At 37.4% G+C, this 21,556-nt stretch overlaps 1 long non-coding RNA gene across 2 annotated transcripts in view; it reads left to right on the forward strand.

Moving 5' to 3' along the window:
* The window catches only part of LOC103548529 (uncharacterized), a 38,065-nt gene extending 16,801 nt beyond the window's left edge, over positions 1–21,264 (forward strand). For both annotated transcript variants that reach the window (XR_011535502.1, XR_544298.2), the window contains exon 4: positions 16,661–21,264. This is a non-coding gene — a long non-coding RNA (uncharacterized lncRNA). The remainder of the gene's footprint in view (positions 1–16,660) is intronic.
* Positions 21,265–21,556: the final 292 nt, after the last annotated feature.

Raw genomic sequence — 21,556 nt, forward strand, 5'->3', positions numbered from 1 at the left:
TCTTCAATCAATTTTGAGTTTATTGTCATGTATGGCATGAGATAATGATCTACTTTCGTTCTTTTGCAAGTGGTTGTCCAGATTTCCCAACATCATTTATTGAAGAGACTATCTTTTCTCAATTGTATGTTCTCAGCTCCTTTGTCAAAGATTAGCTGTCTATAGATGTGTGGTTTTATTTCTGTGCTTTCAGTTCTGTTCCATTGATCTGTGGTACCTATTTTTCACCAGTACTATGCTGTTATGATTACTATGGCTTTGTAGTACATTTTGAAGTCAGGGGATTGTAATGTCTCCAGCTTTGTTCTTTTTTCCTGAGGATTGTAAAGCTTTTAATTTTGCTGAAGTCCAATCTATCTTTTTTTTTCTCTTTTGTTATTTGTGTTATATATAAGAAGGCTTTGCCTAACCCAAGGTGATAAAAATTTACTCCTATATTTTCTTCAAAGTGTTTTATAATTTTAGCCATTACAATTAGGTCTATGATCCATTTAGAGTTAATTCATGTGTATAGTGTGAGGAAGGGATCCAACTTCATTCTTTTACACATGGGTATACAGACGTCCTAGCACCATTTATTGAAAAGATTATTCTTTCATTATTGCATTTTGTTGGAACATACATCAAAAATCACTTGACTGTGAGTGTGAGGGACTCCATTCTATTCTATTGATCTATGCTTTTACTCTTATGTTAGTACCCTATTGTCTTGATTACTGTAACTTTGCAACATGTTTTGAAACCAAGAAGTAGAAGTCCTCCAACTTTGTTCCTTTATTTTCAAGATTGTTTTTGCTATTCTGGATCCCTTGAATTTCCATATGAATTTTAGGATTAGCTTGTCAATTTCTGCAAAAATGCCAGTAGGAATTCTGATTAACAATTCTATTAAATTTGTAGGTAAATTTGGGGAGAATGTCATCTTAAGCAATAGTAATTCTTATGATCCATAACATGGAATATCTTTCCATTTATTTAGATTTTCTTTAACTTTTTTCAACAATGTTTTCAGAATATAAGTTTTGCGCATCTTTTGCTAAATGTTTCCTAATTATTTTATTCTCTTTGATATTACTTTAAGTGGAATTATTTTCTTAATTTGACTTTCAGATTCTTCATTGCCAGTGTATAGAAACACACCTGATTTTTTTGTATATTGATTTTGTCTCTTGCAATGTTGCTGAACTCATTTTCAATTCTAACACTGTTCCGTTTTTTCTTCTTTTTTTTTGGTTCCTTAGAAGATCATTTCATCTGCAAATTGAGATAGTTTTACTTCTGTCTTTCCAATCCAAATTCTCCTATTTCTTTTTCTTCTCTGATTGCCTTGACTCCACTACAATATCGGCTAGAAATGGTGAGAGCAGATATCTTTGTCTTATTTACAATCTTAGGGGAAAATCATTCAATCTTTCACCATTAACTGTGATGTTATGTGTGTGTTTTTGTTGTTGTAGTTGTTGTTTTTGTTTGTTTGTAGATGACATTTACCAGGTTGAGGAAGTTCCCTTGTAATCCTTGTATGTTGAGTGTTTTTTATCATGATTGGATGTTGGATTTTGTCAAATGCTTTTTCTGCATCTATTGGGACAATTATGTGATTTTTGATCCCTGCCTTTGTTTTTTTCTGTTGATATGGTGCATTGTTATTATTTATTTTCAGATTTTAAACCAGCCTTGAAATCCCTGGATAAGTCTCATTTCATCGTGATGTATAATTATTTTTATATGTCGCTGGATTTGTTTTCTAATATTTTGTTGAGTTTTTGTATCTATTCATAAGGGTTATTGGTCTGGAATTTTCTTGCAATATCTTCATCCGGATTCAGTATCAGGGTAATGACTTGGGAAGTGATCCCTCTTCTGTTTTTGAAGAGTTTGTTAAACGTTGGCATTAATTCTTTCTTAAATATTTGCTAGAATTCATCATTGAAACTATTGGGCATGGGCTTTTCTTTGTTAAATATTTTTTAATTACTAATTCAATCTCTGTGCTTGTTATAATTTGTCTCGCTTTATCTCTAATAACATTTTTTTTTGTTTTAAAGTCTAGCTTATCACATGTTAGTGTAGCCTTTCCAGCTTTCTTATGGCAGCAGTTTGCATGATATACGTTTTTCCGTCATTTTATTTTCTGTGTACTTGTATCCTTGAATCTATAGAGAGTCTTCTGTAGACAGCACATAGGTTGATCTTTTTATTTGTTTGCTTCCAGTCTGAAATGTCAGCCTTTTGATTGCGCTGTTTAAGCTATTCATATTTAATGCTATTATTGATACAGTGTGATTTATCACTGCCATTTGCTTTTTGTTTTCTATATGTCTCATACGTTTTACTTCTCCTTTTCTCCTTTCCTGCGTTCTTTGCATTAATTGAATGTTTCTTGTATAACATCTTTAGTTACTTTAATGGTTTTTTTCACTGTACTTTTTTGAGTTATTTTCTTAGTGTTTGCTGTAGGGTTTACTAAATGCTGCTTAGTTATCAGAATCTACTTCAGATTTATACTCATTTAATTCTAGGGAGATATAGAATGTTATTCTTTTATAACTGCATTCCCCCTCTTCTTTTGTCATGTTATGATTGCTTATTATTACATTTGTGCATGTTAAAAAACCAAAAAATACATGTTGTCATCATTACCTTATATAATTTTATGTCTTTTAAAGAAGGTGAGAGAAGAAAAAAGAGCAAATATATATTTGTAGAGTTTGTTATATTACCCTTCTTATTTACCAATTCTGGTTCTCTTCACTTGTTTCTGGGAATTCAAGTTACCATCTGGTGTCATTTCTTTATTGCAAAATAGCTTTGCTCCATTTACCTCCTCTGTGCTCTAGTTGTCAAATATATTACATATATTTTATATGTATATATATATATATTTTATACTTATATAATTACCTTTGCTTTTTTTAAAAAAAGTCTAATTTCTATATGTTATTAGCCAACAGTGCATTATATACATATCATTTTATATAACTGATTTTTTGTGTTCCAATAAAACTTTATTTATAGACACTAAAATTTGAATTTCATATCTTTTTTTAAAAAAATTAAGGCAATTTTTTTAGAGCAATTTAAGATTCAAAGAAAAATTGAAGGGATGGCATAGAAATTTTTCATATACTCCTTCCCCCCTCACATGCACAGCCTCCCCCATTATCTACGTCCCCTACAAGACTGGTACATTTGTTACAATTGGTGAACTTGCGTTGAAACATCTTAATCACCCAAGTCCATGGTTTATATTAAGATTCACTCTTGCTTCTGTACCTTCTATGGCTTTGGGCAAACGTATAATGCATCAAGCCATCATTATAGTATCATACAGAGTATTTTCACTGCTCTAAAAATCCTCTGTGCTTCACCTGTTCATCCCTCCCCTTCTCCCCAACCGCTGATCCTTCTACTGTCTCCATAGTTTTGCCTTTTCCAGAATGTCCAGAATGTCACATGCTTGTAGTCATAAGGTATTTAGTTTTTCCCAATTGAGTTCTTTCACTTAGTAATATGCATATAAGTTTCCTCCATGTTTTTTCATGGTATGATTGATTTTTAAATCAGTTAAGAGAGGAAAGGAGACTATATATATATATTTATACTCTCTTTTATACTTATATAGTTACCTTTGCTTTTTTTTTAAAAAAGCCTAATTTCTTGCTTTCAGCCCAAAGAACTTCCTTTACTATTTCTTGTACCACGAGTCTGCTAGCAATGAATTCTGTTGGGTTTTTTTAATCTGAGAATATTGTATTTTATTTTTATTTTTGGATTTTTTTGTTGGATATAAGATTCTTGGTTGATAGTTTTTTCTTTTACCACTTGGATCATGTCCTCCCACTGCCTTCGAGCCTCCATCGTGACTGATGAACATTTAGATGTTAATCTTTTGGGGGTTCCCTTGCATATGATGAATTGTTTTTCTCTTGCTGCTTTCAAGATTTTCTCTTTGTCTTTATATTTCAACATTTTTACTATCATTTGTCTGAGTCTGAATCTCTCTGTGTTTGTCCTACTTGGAGTTGCTTGAGCTTCTTTGATGTGTAGATTAACGTTTTCTTTTGGGGCTGGCCCAGTGGCACAGAGGTTAAGTTTACACATTCTGCTTCAGCAGCCTGGGGTTCGTTGGTTCAGATTACAGATGTGGACCTACGCACCACTTGTCAGGCAATGCTGTGGCAGGCGTCCCACATATAAATTAGAGGAAGATGGGCACAGATGTTAGCTCAGGGCCAGTTTTCCTCAGCATAAAGAGGAGGATTGGCAGCAGATGTTAGCTCAGGGCTAATCTTCCTCAAAACAAAAATATTTTCTTTAATTTGGGTTTGGGTTTAGCCATTATTTCTTCAAATATTTTTTCTACTCCATCCTTTCCCTCCTTTCTTTCTGGTACTCCCATTATGTGTATACTGGAACACTTAATGATTTTCCAAATTTCTCTCAGGGGCTGTTCATTTTTTTTTCATTTTTTTCTCCCTTTTCTTCAGATAGCATAATCTGCATTAATGTGTCTTCAAGTTTGGTGATTCTTTCTTCTGCCAGCTCAAATCTACTGTTCAGCCTCTCTAGTAAATTTTTCATTTAATTGATTTTACTTTTCTGCTCTAGAATTTCTATTTGATTATTTTTACAATTTCCATCTCTTTATTTCTCTTCTCAACCTGATAACCCATTTTCATCATACTTTCCTAAGCCTCTTAAGCATGATTTCCTTATGTTTTTGAACAAATTTTAATTGCTACTTTGAAGTATTTGCTTCCAATTCTGACCTCTGGACTCTCTCAAAGGCAGTTTTGGTTGCCTTTGATTTTTTTTTTCCTATGTATGGGTCACATTTCCCTGATTCTTTGCAAGTACCGTAAATTTCATTGTTATTGACAACTGGATACTTTACATGACATAGTCTAGTACCTGTGGATACTGATCCTCTCTTTCCCCTCAGGATTACGGTTTTTGCCATTTGCTTGTTTATTTGTTTAGTGACTTGACTGGACTACTTCAGTAAAATTTATTTTCCCTGCAGTGTGCAGCCTTTGATGTCGCTCCATAGAGAGTAAAGTCTTGGGCACCACTGAAACACAGTGGTTTTAGCAGAACTCCCTTTGATTGTCTCTTTCACTTACTTTTCTTCTCTCTAAAGAACCGCTTTTAACATTTTGTGCAAGACAGGTCTACTGGCAGCAAATTCTCTCAATTTTTGTTTTTCTGAGAAAGTCTTTATTTCTCCTTCACTTTTGAAGGATTATTTTGTAAGATACAGAATTCTAGGTTGGTGGCTTTTTTTCTCCCAACACTTTAAATATTTCATTCCACTTTCTTCTTGTTTGCATGTTTTCTGTGGAAAAATTGATGTAATTCTTAACTTTGTCCCTCTATAGGTAATGCATTTTTTTCCTCTGGCTTATTTTAGGATTTTTTTCTTTATCCTTGATTTTCTGTAGTTTGCAATGGATATGTCTGGGTGTAGTTTTTTTTGGCATTTATCCTGCTTGATGTTCTCTGAGCTTCCTGGATCTGTGGTTTGTATCTGACATTAATTTGGTGACAATTCTCAGTCATTACTGTTTCAGATATTTCTTCTGTATCTTCCTCTCTTTCCTCTCATGGTATTTCTATTACGCATATGTTACATCTTTTGTAGTTGTCCCAATGTATTCAGATATCCTGGGGTCTTTTTTTTGGTCTTTGTTCTCTTTGCTTTTCAGTTTTCGAGGATTCTGTGGATATATCCTCCAGCTCAGGGATTCTTTCCTTAACTGTGGTCAGTCTATGAATAAACCTATCAAAGGCATTTTTAATTTTTGTTACAGTGTTTTTATCTTTAGCCTTTCTTTTTGTTTCTTTCTTAGGATTTCCATCTCTCTGCTTATATTCCATTAGAGTCCTTAGCATATTAATCATAGTTGTTTTAAAGTCATGGTTTGATAATTCCAACATCCCTGCCAAGTGTGGTTCTGATTCTTGCTCTGTCCCTTCCAATGGTACTTTTGCCCTTTGGTATGCCTTGTGATTTTTTCTTCACAGTCTGACATGACATATGGAGTAAAAGGAACTGCAGTAAATAGGCCTTTAGTAATGTGATGGTGAAGTGTGGGGGGAGGGGAAGTGTTCTCTAGTCCCAGCTTATGTTGATATAACCATGTTTACTTGTACTTCCTTATGGCATTTTGGGGTGCAGGCTCATGAAGTTTCTGGGATGATGCCTAAGTTTCTCTGGAGGTTGCAGGGCAAGGATATTTCCATGATCATTGAAAAGGGAATTTTATGGGGAAAGATTTGGAAAAGAAGCAGTCAGTTCAGTTGAGAATATGTTATCTTCGAGATATCTGTGGACACCCCGGTGCAAATACTTTATAGGTATCTGGTACCTCAAAATATACCTGAGCTGGGGAAATATATTCGAGATTCCTGCACCTTGGGAGTGGAAAGAGAAGAGCGATTGCTTTTCTCAATTGATGATTCTGATATGGAAATTAAAGATCAGTGTTTTGATTTTGACAGAAAATCAGAACTCTTAGGATGAAATTCATCATGGTGTGTAGAAAATGACTCTTTGATGCATTGTTTTTCAGGGTAGAGCTGCTTTATGATGTAAATCCAGTATTGATTTATTCTGTACCCCACCTTGTTACTAAAAGTATTTCAGGTGGCTTTCAAGGGTAGATAATATGTGAGACTATCAAGTGATTTGATGATGGCAACAACTAAGAAGAAGAAGGAAGAGGAGAAGGAGGAGGACAGTGTGGAGAGGAAAAAGAAAAAGAAGAGGGAGGAGGAGGAGGAGGAAGAGGAGGAGGAAGACGGGAACAAATTGCAGACAAGGATAATCTTAAACATGTGTCCTATTAAGGCCTGCATATATTCCATGAACAAGTCCTGAGACATTCTGGTATCTCATGTGACAAAGGCTAAATATATAAATATATATATGCATAACTTTGGCCAAGTTGTACATTTTGGCATTTCTACCAGTAATGGGTGAGGGTTCCAGCTGCTCCACATCCTCCCCAGCCCTTGGAAAGGTCATCCTGTTCATTGCAGCCATTCTTACTGCTGTGTGTGGCATCTCACCCAGGTGGAGTTCATTTGCATTTCGCACATATACATATGTATAGACAAATGCATATATGTACTTAACCTTGGAACTGATCTGGGGTTAATATCAGGTAATAATTCAGAGGTGCTTATAAAGAATTACAATGTAAGGCAACAAACAACATCCTCCACCATATCTCTACAGTTTTGTTTTTTTTTAACAAGAGAATACTTTCCCTGCGTGCGCCCCCCCACCCCCGGCTCCTGAAGTTTCCCTCCACATGGAGGATGCTTTATTAATTACAGAATCACTCCTGGCCGCTATCTATCCCCTCATTCCCTTTGTGAGTTAGTGGAAAGCAAAACTTGGCATGAATAGCACAGTAGTTTGCTCTCCTTCTCCCTGGAGGGAGGTGCCTGCTGAGCTACAAGCTTTCCTCTCCTCCTCTAAGTGAGGAGCTCTTACATGGGAAACTCTATTGCTAAAATTGTCAAAAATAATGGGAAAGGATGATAGTCCGCCATTGCCTATCACTGGTTGGGTTCATTTCCCAATTCTGTGAATTAATCTTGGTAATGCTACTGACAGAAAATTATTTAATATTAGTTTATCTGCCAAAAGGTAATATGTTGGATTTTCCCCTATTTGCTTGGTTGCTTATTTCTCATTGGGCTCAGCTTTTGCATGGGGAAGAGATGCTTACTTACTGGGATTCCCCAGCAATGCAGTGATTTTCACAGAGTTTTAAAGATAATCAATGTTAGCTGACATCATAAAAAGGACATGTAATTTAGTAGAAGTAATTATACAGTGTAGAAATTTGATGTTGGCACAGTATTTTGCTGGATTTTCTGGATCTAGGACTCTATCGTAGAATATCTAGAAAAGGGTGGAGGGTCTTCATGATCTTGAGTTCATTGTTTGCTAGAAAATAGTAAGAAGGGTCTCTTGTTTGGGAATCAGGAGCCCTTTATTATAGTTTTAACACTGCTTCCTGATTAACAATTTTGAGCAAGTCAAATAAATACCATCACGGGAACTCACGCTTCCATTTCTCTGAGGCTCTGCTTCCCAAACCTGCAGATCACCACACTTACTTGGGAGCTTGTCCTGTGTTGTGTCCCAAAAACGCTGAGCCAGAAAGTCTTTTGTGCAATGCTTGAACTCGGGTTTGATCAGCAGCTCAGGAAATGAAGGTCTTTTCCACTCTGAGAATCCACGATTCCCCGAACTTCCCAAGTGATGGATCACATTTTCTGTCTCAACCTTGCTATGTCCCCAGCCTCACCATTCCCTACATCAACTTCAGGTGTATGTTTTTGTAGATTTTCCAAACTGATAGGTGATATTGCACCTATAGGAGGTTGGATACAGCAGAGCATGGATTTGTGTTCTTACAATTACCCTTAATTTGAAGACTCCGGATGAAGCAGGGCCAAGAGACCCATCCATTTTGCTTGGTATTGGGAGCTACATGCAATCCACAGTTTTCGCAGCTAGTTGACAGAGCTGGGTTGCTGCAAACATGGCCCCGCTTGGTTTGCTTCAGATCACTCATTACTCATCTGTGCGTGGTGCTTCATGAAGGAACAAGAGCTGCCCACGCCTAGGAGCCTGGGGCCTCACAATGGAGCTCTGACAATGCATCCTGTCAGCCGGCAGCTCCTAGACACGAATAAGGAGTCTTTTAGACAAGGCGTCTTGTCAATCTGCAATCGCAAATTTGCATAAATAGGATTTTTGATGCAATGCCTTGGAGCAGCCTCACATATGCTTTGTCAGTGAGCTGTGCTAATCTGCAAAGAACTGTTACGATATTAATAATGCCACAGTGGGCCAAGCTTATTTCTGTGCCAATGAGGCAGAGCTTATGGAAATGGCAGGATATGCGGTGGGGAGCACTAAACAGTGAGAAGAAAAAAGATTCACTGCTTTTTTTTTTTCTATAAAAGGACGTGAGATAGATTATCCATCATTTGCTGTCAGCTATCACACTGGTCCACAAAGTACTGTTTGAACCACACGTGATTTCGAGGAGAAGTGGATAGGACAGTTTATTTAGTCAAATCCCCTCACGGCAAAACTCAGGCAGGTAATTTTCAGAGATGTGAAGTGATTTTTCCAAGATAATACAGCCAGTTGATAACAGATTCAAAAATATAGGATCATTTACATTGTGAAAATGGTGATGAGCTATATTTTTCCTGTCAATTTCCAACTCTCTCAGTGAAAGTACTATTTTTTCACTTCTTAGCTGTCATAAGCATGTCATAGCTGATGGTTTCCTAATTTGTGCACTAAATGCATTGCCTTCTTGTAAATCATTTCCCCACTAGCTTATCAAAAGTGATATCTAACCAGTGACCTGTGGGTTTCTAAAACAGAGCAAAGATTGGTGACATGAGCTTTGCAAAATTTAGTTGACATGGAACCACTAAGGACCCAAAGGCAAGAAAAGTCCTAAAATATGAAGGTACATCCTTAAGTTCATTCAAATATACATTTGGGGAAGGATACTGGGATTATTCAATTTTAAATAAGAAGAGTTAGGAGAAAAAGACTGTGTGAGATGCAGGCTAAGCTTGAGTCTGGAGCACTTACTTTGTACACCAAATAGCACAATGTTTAATTACTTTAAAATAGTTAATAGGTGCTGAGGTTCCAACATATTATGTCGACCTTGCTACTTAAAGAAAGGTTCTGAAGAACAAATTAGTAATCACTATAGAAAACAGAGGGGTCCAGAAATACATGTTTTGTTTTGTTTCGTTTTCTCTGAGGAGGTTAAATAGATCAAAACTGGCTGCACGGAAACAGATCATGTTACCATCTTTCATTTCACATTTCACGTGTTTTTCATTCATGGAAGAAGAAATAGGATACTGGGTTTGGGACAGAATTTGAATAAAGTTTGTGATGATCAAACACTCAGTGTTAGCTCTTGATTACAAATTGGCGGGGAGGGGATGTTGCTACGTCAGTGTCAGAGCAGGAGATTGTCGACGTTAGATCAGAGATGTGGTGGGACGCATAGCACAGTTACCTCTCCAAGGGTGGTGGTTGTGATAATTTCTGAGGGAGAGAATTTCTTCCTTCATAGACTCTTTGCATTGACCTGTCTACTCATACAATTAGATCATCAGTATTCTGATATTCTTGAGAGTATCAGATAGGTTAGGACTTGAACAAGGAAAAGATTCTGTCATGCTCAAATGCATGGGCTCATTTAATCATTCATCACACATATCTTTAGCGCCTGCTAAGTACAAGGAACTCTGTTAGGAGCTATGGGGAATGCCAGAGTGAATAAGATAAGGATGGACTGTACACCCAAGAACCGGGTAAGACCCCAATTCTTTTTAAGGTGGTCTGAAAGTATAAAATATTGATCTCTTGTTACTTTCTCCACTCAATGTATTCAAATATTTAGGTAATGTCAGAATATGCAGAAAATGTGTTTTCTTCTATTACGCCATAGGGGTCACCTCTTAGGTATTAGCTTTCAAGCTTGACAGCTCCAGAACTTGTGAAAATGATGATTGCCCTCACCTCCAACACTCCTCTCCCCAAACCATACTCTCCTGTATGCTGGAATGTGGCTCAAGAATATGATTCTGATGGAGGTCATCATAATTTAAGAGGAAAATCCTTTCTTAGAATACTATATTAACTCCTGTTTCTAGTCTAGGCATAAAATTGAAAAATTCATACAACTCATGGTCACTTTATGAGCTCCATAAAAGCACTATCTTTGATAAGCTTTTTGTCACCTTAGATTCTATATTTTCATAATGTTAAAAAGTTGGTGAAATTCTGTGTCTGTAAACATCAGTATTGAATTGACGGGGCTCTGGAATATCTTACAGGTTTTGTGAAAATAAAGCCTTGTCACATTAATCTGATCTCTCTTCTGTGACAGAATGAAAATCCTGGTGAACCAAGAGAGCAAGGGTTTTAATACATGCTGACCTAGATAGGTTTATAATTAGAATGTTCATATGGCACAGTCTAGCAACAATGACAAAATGAAAGCAGACAAACAAACCCTAAGAGAGGGGATTCTTCATCTTTTATATCACAGCCATTCTGGATACTCTCCCACGCTGCCTTCTCTTATCTCATAAGGTTGCTTTTAGGCATTTTGGCAGGATTCTGTTTTATTTTATATTTTTAAGTCAAGAAGATTGAAGACTTAATCTGGTTTTAGCTCATCTCAAGTCTTCACATCTCATGGCATACTGGTTTAGTTTTCAGAGAGCAGAATATCAAAGTTAGCATTAAGCTTAAAAATGGTAATTTGAGTGTGATGCACCCCCTGAGAGAATACCTTGAACTGGTATTGTCAACAGAAGAGGAATAACCTAGAATAATGTCCTCTCTTTAATCTAGGTCCGTATTATGGTGAATCTAAGAATTCCTATCATCTGGAGTTTTATTTAGATGGCAAAATTCCATTCTTATTGATTTTGTTCTGATGTGTTTAATTAAAACCTGTTCAAATGTGGGTTATTTTGGAAAGCAAGGTATCCTATTCAGAGAAGCATATAAAGTACAAAGAACATTTTAATATGGCCATTCAATACATGTTGTAAGGTAATCACAGGCATCTGGAAGGCATGAATTTGTAATATTTCTTAATGCTCCAGCTCCAAAACTCCTGGATTTGGGCAGAGGAGAATGAGTAAAGGGAACCAGGGGACGCGCCCATGGCACGTGATGTGATGGATTTTTCTTGTCCTCTCTGGCAGCCTAGTAGATCAGATATCTGTTGTTTCTTAACTCCCAAACCCAGCAGCTGAAGACAACAAACATTTATTATCTCGCCCATCCATCATTCAATTTCTGAGGATCAGAGTTCTAGGAATGGCTTACCTGGAGGCTTGTGGCTCAGAGTTTCTTGTGAGGTTGCAGCCAAACTGTTGGCTGGGGCATCAGTCATCTGAATATTTGACTGGGGCTGAAAGATTTGCTTCGAGCTCACTCACACGGCTGCTGGCAGGGGGCCTCAGCTGCTCACCATGTGGGCCTCTCTGTGGAGCTGCTCAGGACTTGGCAACTGACTTTTCACAGAGCGAGTGAACTGCAAAAAGAGATGGAGAATTAGAGAGAGAGAGAGAAAGTGCAAGATGGAAGCACAGTGTCTTTTATACCACTATCTCAGAAGTGACACACTATCACTTCTGCCATAATCTATTGGTCATACGGACCAACCCTAGTACAACAGGAGGTGGGATCACTGGGGCCATCTTACAGCAACCATGACTGGGAATGGAAAGAAAAGGATTGAAGATCCTTCTAGTCTTCTATGTGATGTATGAATTTATTTGGAAAATGAGATCCTTCCTGCTTTCTTATTTGGCCCCAGTAAATGACAGTTAGAAAGGTTCTAATGAGCTTGTCTTTTGTGATAAATGGTGGATGCCAAAAATACCTTATAATACTGATAATGAAATAGAACGTCCTTTTGCAAACTTTGGCGTCTTTGTCTACAGCCCTCAGAGCCTACTGAATATGAAGTACGAGAGCTTGGTAAAACTATAGATATATTTCTCTGAGCTGGAGGCTACGACTAGAACACCTATGCAGAGACAATGCGGGAGATCAGAATCCTAGTAATGACTAGACCACGCTCCTTGCATGATGTTAAAGCCTCTGACTCTGGACAGTGCAGATGGTGGAGGCTAGCAAAGGAGGGTCCAAGCAAGTGTGGACAGAAAGTATCTTGTATGTAAAAATTTAGAGTATTTACAAGTAGATTAAGGATACAATGGCTCCAAATCCTGCTCCTCAGAAAATCAGCATTGAACTGAGTGGATGAGAGTGGGTGAAAATCCTGGGCGTTGCTCTTTTTGTTGTTTTTCCAAAGCAGCTTTATGCCAGTTCCAATAATTCTAACTCTGGCTGGTATCCTGGCACAGTGCAGGCTTCTGCCATGTCGCCAAAATAGGGCAATTGCATCTAGTGAGAGGGAGGCCCGGTATAGGATAAGATTAGTGCTTATGTAAGATTATGCTCCATCCTCAGGCTATAAGAGGCTTACACAGTAGTGGAGACCTGTGTAAATGCTATTAACTTCAGCTAATTAGGACCCCTCTAAACTTGAGAAATCTGGATTCCAGAAGCAGACATGAGAACCCTTGGACCAGTTTACTGAATTATAAAGCAGCTTACGTTTGCCTGTGGCTGATGCTTGTTTAAATCCTTAAGTAGGAAAGGTTTTAGCTGAGGATATTCATTCTAGCCTGAACAGAGCAACTGTCTACAAAAAAAACGGGCTTATCCACTGGGATCACTAGGATTTTGACTGTTGGACTATAATTGTTCAGATGGGGTCCACCCAGTCCAGACCATTGAGAAAATGCATGGAAACTCACTTTCCCTTAGAACGCTGAAGAAAGCAAGCATTTCTTGAACATGATACAACTTGTTTTCTAGATGAATGGCAGAGGTGTTTCTTTTCAGATGTTAGATATACTTAAGTGCAACTTGTCCTAATAATGTGTGAAGTTTTTCTTGTCTTCAGATTCCACCTGACTTAAGGGTGGTACTTAACTATGTCAGGGCATCATCTTGTCAAGTTTAGTTACTGTCAGTTTTCACTGAGCTTTTCTCTGCCATCCTGTGGTTTTGGTCAGTGCTGAAGGGCTGCACATTTCAGGCCCTTACAGGCTCGCAGAATGTCCTGAGCGTTTGCTTAAGTATGTATTCAGACTTCCGTTGATATACAGGTTTAGTGACTGGTTTCTGGCAAGGTTTGTGTAATCCAATATGTGCTGAAAAGACTAAGCATCACCCTGGGAATAGCTCCTCTAGGCAAGCTTGCTGAGGGCCCCTCTCGAGCTGAATTCTCTGCCTCTTGGGGTCTAATGAAAGACATGGAGAGGGATCCTCTCCTAATAGGGAATACGTACTGAAAACAGGGACTTTGCAACCACGTCAAATACTTCCCTCCAGAAATCTTGCTTCTCCCTCCAACTAGGGCAAGCAAGTACACACACACACCATAGATGCAGGGTTAACTTTGCATACTAACTTTGTCCTGTCCTGGACTATTAGCTAATTTGCTTAGAAGTCTAGAGTGTTGGTTAAGAACTTCAGCTCTGGGGTCACACTCCCTGTGTCTGAAGTCTGTCTCTCCTCAGTGTTTGACCTTGAGTAAGTTACTTAACTTCTCCAAAAGTCAGTGTCCACACATGATCTCTATCTACTTATCTATCTATCTATCATCTATCTATCTATCTAATCTGTCTATCATCCATCTATCTCCTTTCTCTCTATCATCTATCTCTATCTATTTAACTATAATCTATCTATCCATCTATCATCTACCCCTACTTCATTTGTTGTTGTGAGAATGAAGCAAGTTACTGTATGCAAAGTGCTTGGAAGAGTTCCTGGCACCAAGTAAATAGTTAATAGATGGTAGCTTTTAGAATAGTCCAGTGGCACCTTAGAATTGTCTGTATCTACGACCACCACTACCTCCCCTCTCCATTTCCTTACACATGTGCCCTGTTGTATTGCTTTTATCTTTAACTGGTGTGTATGTGCTCATCTCTCTTGTAATGAAGGGCATGAAAGGAAGTTGGAAATGTTAGAAAATTGTTGATTCTGACTCAATACATAGATCTATATATTTAGCAAAACTCCAAGCAAAATCTTAACACTTTTTCTTTTGGAACTGGACAAGACTTTTTTGAGATTCATAATGTAGAAAAGCACAAAAATAAAGATATTTTTATAAATTAATAATAGAGTCCCTTTTTATATAAGACATTATATTGATTACCCAGGGTAGGATAATTGAAAGGACTTACAGATTCCATAGGGTATATTCACACGAATAAAGATGGAGGATGCCACAGACAGGAGAAAGTGCTGGTAATTATAATCATGGAGGGGGCTGGCCCAGTGGCCGAGAGGTTAAGATCGCGCGTTCCGCTGCAGGTGGCCCCGTGTTTCGTTGGTTCGAATCCTGGGCGCGGACATGGCACTGCTCATCAAACCCTGCTGAGGCAGCGTCCCACATACCACAACTAGAAGGACCCACAATGAAGAATGTACAACTATGTACTGGGGGGCTTTGGGGAGAAAAAGGAAAAAAGTAAAATCTTTAAAAAAATAATAATAATCATGGAGTAGTTAAAAAATGTCCATGTGCAGCTACTTTCCCTCTACCCTTGCAGTCCTTTCTCATTTTCATGGGATGTGCTTTCTGAACCACTGAGAAATAGAACTCAACGCCAGAGACCAGGCAGAGGTGTACTGAAGGCATCTCTTATCTCCTGCTGGCATGTAGTTGAAGCAAGGGTATGTAGCCAGTTAAAGCAAATGCAGCATCAACCTATATATCCCTAAACAAGCTGATGCAGAGTGACTCCAGGCACGTTTCCAACCTTAAACAGCACGTTATAAATCATTAGCCAACCCATCTCGTTCTTATTGTAGCCAACAGTCAGGACCGCACTTTGAGGCATCCCCAGGGGTAAGCACAGAGCTGTGCGGGTCCAGCTCTAAGATAGCCCCATTCTCACACAGCTCTGAGATGCTCTATAAAGCTGCAATGTTCAAAACAACATAGACCAGTGAAGCTCTAGACCAGTATGAGAATGAACTACATATTAAAATTGGTGTTGTAAATGAGCAAGGAAGGGAGAAATGATCCAAAAAGTTGTGTCTCAGTATGTTCTAGGCATTTGTTGTTTTTCTGGAACAATTATTTCTATTTCACGGTATAAGCGACATTTCATTTTACTTCTTGGTAGCCCTGGAATTCTTGGTTTTGCAGTAAGATACCAAAAATATACAAATTTCAGGGAAAATATTTTATTGTAGCTCTCTGTCAAATTTTGAAAACTATACTTATCCTACATGACTTTGGTGGCACAGATGTTGAAGAAGCAGAAAAAAAAAGAAAAAGAGAAAAATATTGTACTTTTGTTTTATTTTCATTTTTACTGGAAGTCCATGAAGTTTACTAAGGAATGTATTTTTATTTGACTTTTAGATATTTTCTTTTTCAATACAAGTCACCTCCATGTCTAATCATGAACTTTGACACCGGCATTTCTGGTTCTCCTTTTTATATAGCAACGTTTTCATAGGCATGCTTAAAAATACCCTTTAAAGATATACATTTAAATGTATGTATCATCTTCAAAACATTTGTTATTATCATTTGTGCTTGTTGGGTAATGTGCTCAATTCTGTCTAATAAGCCTATTTCTGGAACAAGAGTTTCCGCAGAGACCAAGCATATGTATGCTGGTCATTGGAAAATTGTCTGTTTCCTCAACATTCTAAACTAATATATTGGCGTTCTCTGTTGCGATCTGCTGCGCTGGCCTCCAGAAGGCTGGGTTCGTTTAAATCAGTTCCCTAGAGCTTTGGTTAAATGCTCTTCAACATCCAGAATTGAGAATAAAAGGAACATTTCACAGCACGAGTCATCAGAGACAAAAATCCTACTACAGAATGAATTAGATATGGTGCATATGAAGGTTGAATTAAACCGGTTTCCAGGACTGTTCCTGATCAGAAAAATCTAACATTCCACAACCGTTTTGTTTATATTACAATTACATTTTAATATTGTAATGTTTTGCTCTCTTTCTGTTCTAGTTGTCTACTAATGACTAATTCTCAGCCAAATACGGTCGACTGTTTTAATAGTCAAGACACATTTGCCACAGAAAAAGTGTTGTCTGCTGATAATGGCAAATGAGGACTGGAAAAGATTTTGTCAGCGCAAATGCACTCTCTTTTTCTGCCCGTTACGAATTAGAAAGCTTCGTCAGTGATTGCTTTAAATTATAGGCTCCTAATCTTACCACCTAGCAGTCTCATAATTACCAAGTCCTTATCTGCTGCCCACTGATTTTCCATTTGTAATGTGTCCATTTTGGAATGAGAGGAGAACTGCCCAAGAGATTCGAAAAGAAGAAGAAGAAGAATGAGAACTTTAAATGTTCTGGCAACCAAGAACAAAGCTCCTTTCGTTTCATTTCCACTTCATCTCCTTGTCTGCATCGCAGTCTATCTTGAAGACTCCAGCAGCAGCTGGGATATTTACAGAATGATGCTGATGTTTCAAAGTAAAGTATGAGGTTGGCAGCGACCCTGAGTCTGATATATTGAAAGCAAAAAAAGGAAAAAATGCAATCTTCAATGTTAAAGGAGATCTGTCAGCTTCTCTCTTTTCTTGAAGCTAATTATATAAGCACCTATTGCTAATGTGAATGCAACCCCTTAATAAATATATTAAGCATTATTAATATGTATTTAATTACACAAATTGAGCATTTATAGATTTTTGGTATTAATTTCATGAAGCAAAACAGGAAAACTGAAGAATGACACCCATGTCTTTCTTTGGTATTCTGTGGAATTCCAAAAGGGCAAGTGAATAGCGTCTTGAGTCATAGATAGAATTGATCATAGCTTTCAATTGCTTTGTTATGTTAATAAGAAGAAAAATATAGAAAACTGCTTAACATCCTTAATAGGTTGTAAGGCAGAGTGAATTCTAAGAAACAGAAGCAGTGATACATAAGAAGAGGAGAGAGAGGATAAAACCTCAACAGGATAAAATGAATACAGAGAAGCTTGAGTTAAGAAAGGACTGCAGAGAAATCTCGAAAATGTGATAGTACAATTAAGTTGTGAATGATTCATCTACAAAGTGATGACTGTACTTTGGAGTTAAAAGTGGGAACAGATTCATTTCTAAATCCACATAGCTGTTTTTCTTTTCTTTTTTTAAAATAGACTTTATTTTTTAGAGCAGTTTTAGCTTCACAGCAAAGCTGAGCAGAAAAAACAGAGAAGTCCCAATAACAATGTGCCCCGACACATGCACAGCCTTCCCACTATGGTTTTTTTTTTTTTTTTTTTTGAGTTACAAATGTTTAGATAGACTCTGGAAGTATTGGAGGAGTAAGAATATTTTACACATAAAGGTGTGAAACTTTGTTGGCTTATCTTTTTCCTTTGCACCTGATTTCAGGAGACAATTATGCCATAGTCAACATTTTTTGAAATAAATGTCTGTTACTCAAGAAGTGTATGCCCAGAGAAGTTGTGTTTTATGCAGAAAGGCATTAAAGACATTTTTAGATATACAAGAATTGGGAAAATATACTATAAATTTTTAAGGAAAAATTCCAAACCCTTGAAAACATACCAACGTGCATTGAAGCTATGAGTTTAAAAGCAAATCATTCATTGTTTCAAAGGACTTGCAAGCCTTCCCTTCCGGGGTTTCATCATAAGTTCTGGAATCCAGTTGAGCTGTTTGTTCTGTCAGGTAGTGCACGTGGAGTCATTTCCCTCAATGCTTACACATCTACCTACTCTTCTCACAAGGATCCCCTTTCTCAGTGTTGTTCTTCCCCTCACATGGAAGCAGAATCTTGTGCTCAACTTCACACCCACTTAATGTGATTGCTAGTTTTCTCTTTCAATGGTTATCAATTTTGGTAAAATATTTCTCTAATTTGTTCTCTGAGATTGGAGAACTACCTATTAAAAAAATAAATTTAATCTTCACTCCTCTTCAAACAAAGTTATGAAAGGCAACAAAATGGCCATTTATTAAAGAACTTGAATACTAATTTTATTCGTCTTTAAATCTCACTTTGAATGACATACATTGCATATTTTTAAGTTGGGAAATACAAAGAAAACACTTATTGATAGATATTATTTGCTTCCAAGTTGCCATTTATTCCTTTTCCATCTATAACCTGTGGATATAGCAATGCTATCATTATAACTATATTTAAACAAACAGCCCTGGTAAAAATGCTGAAAGAAACTGCAAGAAAATATTAGAAGTAATTTTCTCTTTAAAGGCCTGGAGGCATTGTCTTTCTTGTCTTCTGTCTTGTGTGTTTTCAAAGTCACCTAACTAGCCTGAATTTTTAATTTTGAGAAAAAATTTTATTGATATAATAAAAGTTATATAGAAAATGTAGCTTTTAAAATCTTCCATGCTTTAAAAAGAGAAAGAATTGATATTCTGAACTTCTGATGCAAGCTTTTGAGCAAAATAAAGATTAAAATTAAGTAACAAAAGTATCATAGAGAACATAAGTCTGCACAAATTTCTATCTGCTCTTTAGTAGTAAAAAAGAGACAACTATTTTGAGTAATTTTTTTTTTCTTGGTGAGGAAGTTTGGCCCTGAGCTAACATCTGTTGCCCATCTTCCTCTGTTTTTTTTTTTTTTTTGGCTTGAGGAAGATTGTCCCTGAGCCAACATCTGTCCCAATCTTCCTCCATTCTGTATGTGGGATGCTACCACAGCAAGGTGCCATGAGCAGTGTGTAGGTCTGCACCTGGGATCCGAACCCATGAACCCTGGGCCACTGAAGTGGAGCATCTGAACCCAACCACTATGCAACTGGGCCAGCCTCTCAAGTAAATATTTTTAAAAAATATGTTTAAAATGTAGCACTTTACAAACTTACAATATTTTTTAAGTTAAAAATCAACTATAGAATTTATTCTGAAGTGTTTGATTTTGTTTCGATTAAAGAATGTCCATTTTCTTAATTCAGCCCTGGGAGTTAAAATCTCTCCTTTACTGACGATCAAAATATTCTCAAAGTTGATTCATTTCAGGTTCTTTCAACATGTATTTATTGACTGATTATTTTGTGCCAAGTTACTGGGCTGGGCACTGGGGATAAAATAGTGGTAAAAAACCCATGATCTCTATCTTTAGAAATGTACACCCTAACAGGGGAACCCAGCAATAATCAAATGATCTACAACCTAATGCAAATGACCTTGGTGGCAAGTTTTGCAAAGAAGGGTACACGGCTTTATGAGACCTCAATTAGAGAGTCTATCTTTTTACTTTCATACCCAGAGTAATGCACAATGTAGCCATTTAATAAGTTGTTTTTATAAACATCAGAGTTTGTTATTATTGATATTTCTTCTTCTTGCTGTTGCTGTTTACTTCTTTAATGACTTTCTTGAACGAATTCTGTAAAGTCTACATTGCTTATCATGTGCAGCCACTGAAGTTTCTGCTTCACTTAGCTTCGTGTCAGCTAGCACTTGGACAGAGATGTTCTTTAAATACTTTGAACCAATGAGTGCCCAGTGTTTGCTGCAGAACTCGGCGTTTGTGTTGTGGGCCCGTTTTCAATGCCTCTGTGGTTTCCAACTCTGTCTTCATCTTGATTTTATGCTCGCTCAAAGCTTGAAGGTTCACCAGAGGTGAGATTTGAGGACCTTCTAAGGTCTTTGCTGAGAATACACACAGCCGTGCAAATGCATGTGGGCCTCCAGCTTTCCAAGAGTATGCTGGAGTTTTTCAAAACCTTTTATGAGCATCTTATTCCTTCGATTTTCTTTTTAACTTTTTTTGTGACCTTCTTATATTGTCTGAATGTTGTCCCCTCCTCAGGCAGCAGTGATATGAAATAATTGCCACTGATTATTTTTAATAAATGTCTCGAGGAAAAGAGTTTAGAGCATGTGACTTCTGAGTGAGGTCAAATAAAGAAAAGCTCTGAAAGTGAGGGTTTCCAGGGAGCTTCCATACGGGTCAGATAGTCACCATTCACTGAGGATGGAGACTGGGGCTCTAATCTACTTCTTCCCCATCCGTGGCAGCTAGGCTGCTGGTCTTCAGATAGCCTGCGGTCAGGAGTCGGTTGGTTTTCAAGGCTCCCACAAAGATGGGGGGAGAGGAAAGGGTAGAGGGCAAGTTAAAACATCAGAAACCTCTCTGTTTTTACTGAAGTTCTGTCATTATCCTTGAATAAACTCTACTTGGATTGTTGCAAGCTTTTGCTTAATTTCCAACGTTCTTAAAAAGTGGATTTGCCATTTTGCTTGTGCTCTCATTGCTTTTATGGAGGAGTATATTTTCCTGGTCCTTGCTCCATCATTCCAGATACTGCCTCCGTCCCCCGAATTCTTCTTACCAGGAGTGTGGAAGAGACGTCTGGATGTGGAACAGAATCTTGTTACCATAAATGTGACAGTTCTCCAGTAAGGATAGCCGAGCAGAAAGATAAATGGAGCCTAAATCTTTTATATTGTATCTATTTTGAACTGGGATTGTTATATGTGGGAGAAAAATAACTCCCTTGTTTTTTAAATCTTTGTTTGATTTTTGTTGTTGTTATTGTTACTTGTAACTGAATGTATGTGCAGCATGGTTTATGGCGTAGAAACACTTGTTTAATAAATCGTTTTTGAAAAGCATGAGTTGATTGACAATCTATTATGTATGACTAAGTATGACTTCGCCAACGAATGCTTCCTTTGTGACCATTCCTCATAATTTATGAAATAGATTCATTAGAAATAGAGTGGATTGGAGACTTATCTTGAAAGAATTCAATGGGCAGAGCAGAGCTGAAGGTTAGAGAGTCAAGAGTACAGTGTGAGGAATGGCATAAAGACAAAGAAATGCAGGACACATGGGGATGCTGAGGAAATGCAGGTTACATGGTAAGAGTTGACTTGAGAAAGTTGAGTTGAAGTAAGTCATCAG

The sequence above is a fragment of the Equus przewalskii genome, chromosome 32 (genome assembly GCF_037783145.1).
Source record: "Equus przewalskii isolate Varuska chromosome 32, EquPr2, whole genome shotgun sequence".
In the NCBI taxonomy this organism is placed as follows: domain Eukaryota; kingdom Metazoa; phylum Chordata; class Mammalia; order Perissodactyla; family Equidae; genus Equus; species Equus przewalskii.